The sequence below is a fragment of the Antechinus flavipes genome, chromosome 2 (assembly GCF_016432865.1).
Source record: "Antechinus flavipes isolate AdamAnt ecotype Samford, QLD, Australia chromosome 2, AdamAnt_v2, whole genome shotgun sequence".
Classification (NCBI taxonomy): domain Eukaryota; kingdom Metazoa; phylum Chordata; class Mammalia; order Dasyuromorphia; family Dasyuridae; genus Antechinus; species Antechinus flavipes.
This window is the reverse complement of record NC_067399.1, coordinates 655,983,579-655,990,769: the sequence shown is the minus strand read 5'-3', so window position 1 is coordinate 655,990,769 and position 7,191 is coordinate 655,983,579.

The window sequence follows — 7,191 nt, the reverse complement described above, 5'->3', positions numbered from 1 at the left end:
TTAGCTCACTTCAAGGATCATATTAAGTACTACTTACTTTAAGAAGACTCACCTGATTATTAGTGCCTTCCATTCCTACCTTCTATCCTGAAACCACTTGTATTTATTTTCACATATATCTTATATTTACTTATTTGTGAACATATTGCATTCTCATAGTAGCTTGTAAACTCCCTGAGGATATGGACAGTATCACTTTTGTCTTTGTATTTCCACTGCTTAGCATATTACTTGGAAAATAGTAAATGCTGAGCAAATGTTTGCTGAGTGATTAATGAATGGATTAAACAAGGAACCAGAAGTAATTTCTAAACCTAAGTTAGAGTGAAGCTTCTCACAGAGATTCTGTTCTTAGCATCAAGGAAGTGCTAATTTTAAAAACAGCAAAAACAATAAGTCTGAGAGTACTATTTAAATTGTTCTATGAGCCAAAGAGCTTGTTCCCTGGGATAAATGATCTTTTGAAGGGGCAACAACTTTATAATCACAATGCTGAGAACAGAAAGATCTTCCTAAAATTAGGGGAAAAAATGGTAAGAATTTTTCTCCCTAATTTAATATGAGGGCTCTTTTTCTAAGAAATTGTTATAAAAAAAAAAACCCAAAAACCAAAACAAAAAACAAACCAAAAAAACCAAAACCCTAAAAGAAAGATAGCGGAGCCCTGTCTTCCTTTTGTAGGGAGGAAGTAGCATCTTAGCTGATAACTCCAACTGAAGCCAAAATCTGGAGGTACAGTGGAGCTGTCCCTGGTAGAGATTAGAGATGATAACAAGATTGCCCAAATCCTACAGACAAGGACTACTCCTAAGAACATCAGAGAATAGCATCCCGTGGAAGTTTATTAGCATGCTCACAAACCTGGCAAAGATAGCAAGCCCCTCAAGATGAGGAACAGACCCAGTAGGATTCATACAGTGGTATTTCCAGAAGACAGCCACAGCATGGCAGGATCAGAGGTACAAGTTACTACTTTACACATGAACCCTGATCATACATGTTTCCTGCTCATGTATCTTCCCTTTTTATGTCCATTCTTGTTATTTGGGGATGATTCCCCTCAAGTTTATGGGGAAAATATTTTATTATTTTTTCTACTATGCTATTTCATGGAGTGTCTTTCCTTTTTAACTCATTTTGATGAAGCATAATGAGAGTTAGAAGTGCTCCTTGGTGCTATATTTTCCTCCTATCTAATAAGAATAGAAACACAGTAGAATATAAATTCCTTGAGGATAAAAACCATTTATTTATTGCCTCTTTATTCCTAAAATCCTAAGACAGTTATTTTGTATACAGTAAGACTTAATAAATACTTGCTAGATAGTATTTTGTATAGAATAGGCACTTAATAAATACTTGCTCAAGTTACTTGAATTAAACCTACTGCTTTATCATTTCCATGTAAAACAAATATAATTCTTTTCCTTGGAATAGTTCTTCAGATTGCCCCTAACTTTAAAAGCAAACAAACAAACACCACCCCCCTCCCCACCTCATGAGACAGTATTTTCAGATTGACATTAATCTTATGGATTTGAAGAAAGCCAGTTCAGCAGTCTGGTGCTTCCTTGTGCACTATTCTCTCTAAAAAAGCTTCAGTGAGACAAAGTTCTTCCATTCTTGTCATGAATAAAACATTAATATGGTTCTACAAATGTTTTTGAAAATGCCTGGGTCCACAAAAATTGCCTTTGATATACACAGTATTTTTCAGCCTCTTAGTTACTCATACTTAGTTAAGCATGCATGGGCAGCTTAACTCATGGTCTTCAAGGCTAAGGACATAAGGACATGGGTGAGGGAGTGGACCTGTGATCAATCACTGGTATCAGAAACTCCCAGAGGAGCAAACTCCTTCTGCCAATGTGGGTTTAAAGCTCTTTTTTTTTTTTTGTCACAAATGTGTTATATCATTGAAGTTCTTTTCCCTGCAAGCCTCTCATTCCCATTTCTTTGAGTTTGTTTTTCTTGGAATATAGTCAGTAAACAAATATTGTATTTAAATAATACAGTAAATTTTTTAAAAATTGAGTGTACACACTCTCTCCCTGTCTCTCCCAAAGAATTTAAACTACTTGAGGGCAAGTTCTGCTTTTTTTGTCTTTGTGACTCCAGCCCCTAGGACAGAACCTGGCATGTAACAGAAGCTCAATTAATGCTTATCGAATTGAATTGAGTTGAATTAACTGGCAGGAAAAGTTTTGGATTGGGAATCAAACCAGTTTCCAGCTTGGGTTCAACTATAAATCAACAAGACTTTATTATGCACCTACTATGTGCCAGGTACTTTGCTACATACAAATACAAGGAATATAATATTAACTCATTGTGTGATCATGAGTACCTACCTAATCTTTGGGCTTCCGTTTTCCCAACTATAACGAGAAGGATTTGGGTCTGAAGATACCAGAAGTTTTTTCTAGCTTTTAGTCCTGGGAGTCCTCCCATCTGTTTATTGCCCCTCCTGAGAAGCCCCCAAGAGTCAGAAATGCTGGACCAATGACCAGAGGACACAGATTTAGAGTCAAAGGGTATCTTGGTGTTCATGTAGTCTAACTTCAATGATTTTTACAGATGAGAAAACTAAGGCCCAGAAAGGCTTGTCTCTATTCACAGAGCTGCCTCTTAAATCCAGTTTCTTAATGGCCTGTTGTGATAGTTTCACTCATCATATTGCCATCCATAATTATTTATCACATAAAATGTGGGGAGCAGAGTCAATAATATGTGAGTGAAGAGCCAGGAATTCTGGAAAACATATATAATGAGTCTTCTCCCTCCTGCTGCAGCCCTCTTAATAGAACAGTGTGGGGTAAAGGAAATGTCCAGTTGTTTCAATTATGTCCAACTCCTCATGACTTCATTTGGGGGTTTTCTTGGCAAAGATACTTGAGTGGCTTATTATTTTCTTCTTCAGCTCATCTTACAGATGAGGAAAGTGAGGTAAACAGGGTGATATGACTTGCTCAGGATTACACATCGAGTCTAATATACGTTTGAGGCTAGATTTGAACTCAGGAAGCTAAGTTTTCCTGACTCCGGCCTCTGAACTCTATTACATCACCAGTTACCCCAGGGATAATGGAAAAGGCCTAGTATTGGAAGTTAGCAGATGGCTTTGAATTCCAACTCTGTTTCATACTTCTGGGACTCTGGGCAAGCTTTTGTGATGACTTAGCTGCTACTAAAGCATAAGCTGCATGAGAGCAGGAGCTGTGTCTTACCTAAATATTGTATACCTCTTAGCATCAGGAACTCTGCAGAGGCACATGACAGGTTTTTACTAATGAATGCTTGTAACATTTTATGACAGAAACTGAATGGAGCCATTATCTTTCTCCCAAATTCTCCTCTGTTCCAAGCCTTCTCCTTTCTGAGGGTATTACCATCCTCTCAGTCCCCTAGGCTAAACGTCTCAAAATCATCCTTGATTTTCTCTCCCTTTCTATTAGAAATCCAATGATTTCTTAGTTCTCATCTGATCTTTCTAATTTCCTCTTCCTCAGTTTCCATAAAACTCTTCTTTTTTTTTCCAATCTAAATTCTCCCTCTCAGTCTCTTTTGTTAGATCATTATCTATCTCCTCCCCCTGCCTAAATGTGATATTTCCCCAAAGCATTTTCCTCTTTTTCTCCACACTCTCTTCCTTAGTAATTTCACTTTGACAGCTGTGTGAAGAATAAATGAAATGGGAAGATACTTGAGGCAGAGAAATCATATAGGAGAAATGTCAATAGTAGAAGGGAGAATGGAAAAGGGTTATTTGAGAAAAGAGAAGGAAGGAAACAGATTCAAGAGATGTTATCAAGATGGAAGTGACAAAATTTGGCAACTGAATGAGGAGTAAGGGTTGAAAAATATTGAGGTCTCAAGCCGAGGACACTGGAAAGATGATGGTGGTTTCAAAAGAAACTGGGAAATTTGAAAAAGGCGTAATTTTGGGGGACAAGGTAATGAGTTCTATTTTAACATGTTGCATTTGAGATGTCTCTGGAACATCCACTTCTAAATGTCTAATAGACAACTGAGAATGCAAGACAAAGAGAAGCCCAGAAGACTCGGTAGGGAGATATAGATCTTGGAGTTGTCTACATAAAAATGATCATTAACCCCATGAGAGCTGATGAGGTCCTAAGATAGAAGGTAAAGAACAAAGGGAAGAGAGGCCAGAACAGATCCTTAGAGTGCATCTATAGTTAAAAGGCAGTATTGTGTTTCATGGAATCTCAGGAGGAGTAGTCAGACAGATAGAAGGAGATCCGAAATACATTGTCACAGAAAGCCAGAAAGGAGAAAATGTGCAGAAGGGGGAGGCAAGCTGGCTCTGCTAAAAGTAGCAGAGAGCTCAATAAGAATGGGGGCTGAGAAAAGATTCTTCAGATTTGTCAATTAACGAATCATGGGTAACTTTGGCAAGACCTGCTAACCCCCAAGAGCCTCCAGATCCCAGAATTCTTCATGAGATATTGCCTGATTCTCCCAGTTGTTAGAATTCCTTCTTGTTCCAATGTTCATTGTATAGTATTTGTTGGCGTTCCTGTGTCTCCCTCTCTCCTCCACTAGAGTGTAAGCTCCAGGAATATTTCATTTTTGTTTTTGCAAATACAGCGTATAGGTCAGTCTTTTGCATAAAGAAGTACAGAATAAATGGTTTGGGCTTGTTTAATTAAGGTGGTGCCTTCTCATCCATGAGATATCTTACAAAGTGGTCCCCTACTGCTTTCAAGATTGGGTCATCTCCAGAAAGGAGTACACTTTCTTCTCAATAGTTCATAGAACCTATACAAAAACTGACCATATGTTAGGACATAAAGACCTCAAATTCAAATGCAGAAATAGAAAATGCATCCCTTTTAGATCACAATGCAATAAAAATTACATTCAATAAAAAGCCAGGGGAAAATAGGCCAAAAAGTAATTGTAAACTAAATAATCTCATCTTAAAGAATGATTGGGTGAACTACACACCTGTCAGATTGGCTAGGATAATAGGAATAGATAATGCTGAATGTTGGAGGGGATGTGGGAAAACTGGGACACTGAGGCATTGTTGGTGGAATTGTGAACGAATCCAACCATTCTGAAGAGCAATCTGGAATTATGCTCAAAAAGTTATCAAACTGTACATACCCTTTGATGCAGCAGTGTTACTACTGGGCTTATATCCCAAAGAGATCTTAAAGAAGGGAAAGGGATCTGTATGTGCAAAAATGTTTGTGGCAGCCCTTTTTGTAGTGGCCAAAAACTGGAAACTGAATGGATGCCCATCAATTGGAGAATGGCTGAATAAATTGTGGTATATGAATATTATGGAATATTATTGTTCTATAAGAAATGACCAGCAGGATGATTTCAGAAAGGCCAGGAGAGACTTACAGGAACTGATGCTGAGTGAAATGAGGAGGACCAGGAGATCAGTATGTACTTCAACAAGAAGACTATATGATGATCAAATCTGATGGACGTGGTTCTCTTCAACCAAATCAGTTCCAGTTGTTCAACAATATAGAGAACCAGATACACCCAGTGAAAGAACTATGGGAAATGAATATGAACCACAATATAGCATTTCCACCCTTGGTTTCTGTCCACTTGCATTTTTGATTTCCTTCTCAGATTATTTTTGCCTTCTAAGTCTGATTCTTCTTGTGCAGCAAATAACTGTATGTATATATATATATATATATAGTATTTAACATATACTTTAACATATTTAACATGTATGTGTCTGCCTGCCATCTAGGGGAGGGGATGGGGGGAAGGAGGGAAAAAGTTGAAAAAGCGGCTTTTAGCCATGCATATATCTTGTAAATAAAAAGCTATAATTAAAAAAAAAAAAAGAATGATTGGGTGAAACAGCAAATCATAGACACAATTAATAATTTCACCCAAAAGAATGACAATAATGAGATGGCATACCAAAATGTGTGGGATGCAGCCAAGGCGGTAATAAGAGGAAATTTTATATCTTTAGAAGCTTACTTGCATAAAATAGAGAAAGAGAAAATCAATAAATTAGGCTTCCAACTAAAAAAGCTAGAAAAAGAGCAAATTAACCCCCCCAATTAAACACTAAACTTGAAATTCAAAAAATAAAAGGAGAGATAAAATTGAAAGTATAAAAACTATTGAATTAATAAATAAAACTTTTTATGAAAAAAGCAACAAAATAAAACCCTTGGTAAATTTGATTAGAAAAAGAAGATTGAGTCATCTCTGCCTCTAAGCTCTTCAGTGTGGATTTTGCTTATTTCCCCAATGTTATCTTATCATATATCATTTTTTCTTTGCATGACACATGAGGGGCTGAAGAGTTCAAGGTCCAAATGTGGCTGGTTATCCTCTGCTGCTGGTTATGAAAATAGAAACATTGAAAAACTGGTTCTAGTTTTACATCTATCCTCTTGACAATTTCAGGTATGATAGATCTTAGAATGATGTGATTCATCTGGTTCTAGAGCTGCTTCAATTTCATTGTTTCTCATAGTTTTCTTTTTTCTTTTCTTTTCTTCTTTTTTTTTAATCTTCCTTCTCTTTCAGTCAAGAAAAACTGGGTTCAAATCCCACCTCAGGTACTTGGTAACTATGTCACGTTCAGCAAGTCACTTGATGTTTCAACACTTGTAAATTGAGAGGGTTGGATCTTATGGTCACTGGGACTCCTTTCAGTTTTAATCCTCTGATCCATGATTACAAGATTTTATAGATGAGTTTGTATTGCAAACCTATGTGGTCCATGACTTCCCTCTTTCTCCCCAGCAAGGAATCCAGTTTTTGCTGGCTAAGAATGTTACATACACCTTTCTAGACACTCAAGTTTGCAACCTTGGGGTCCTCCCTCTACTTTACCTTCACTCCACGCCATCTAATTAGTTGTCAGATTCTATTTTATTTCTATACCTTCTCCTTTTCTCTACTCATAAAGGCACCATGCCAGGGCATTTTTTTTTATATTACCTTTTACTTAGACTATAGCAATAGTCTTTTAATTGATTTCCTAGACTTAATCTCTCCCCTCTACTATCATCCTCCACTAAACTGCCATTCCTAAACTCATTTCCACAGCCCTTGTCTAAACTAAAATTTCAGCCAGTTCCTGAGCCTTCCAGGATAAGATACCATTTCCTCTGTTTAGCATTTAAAGACCTTCACAATCTACTTCAATCAACTTTTTTAGGCTTTATGCAT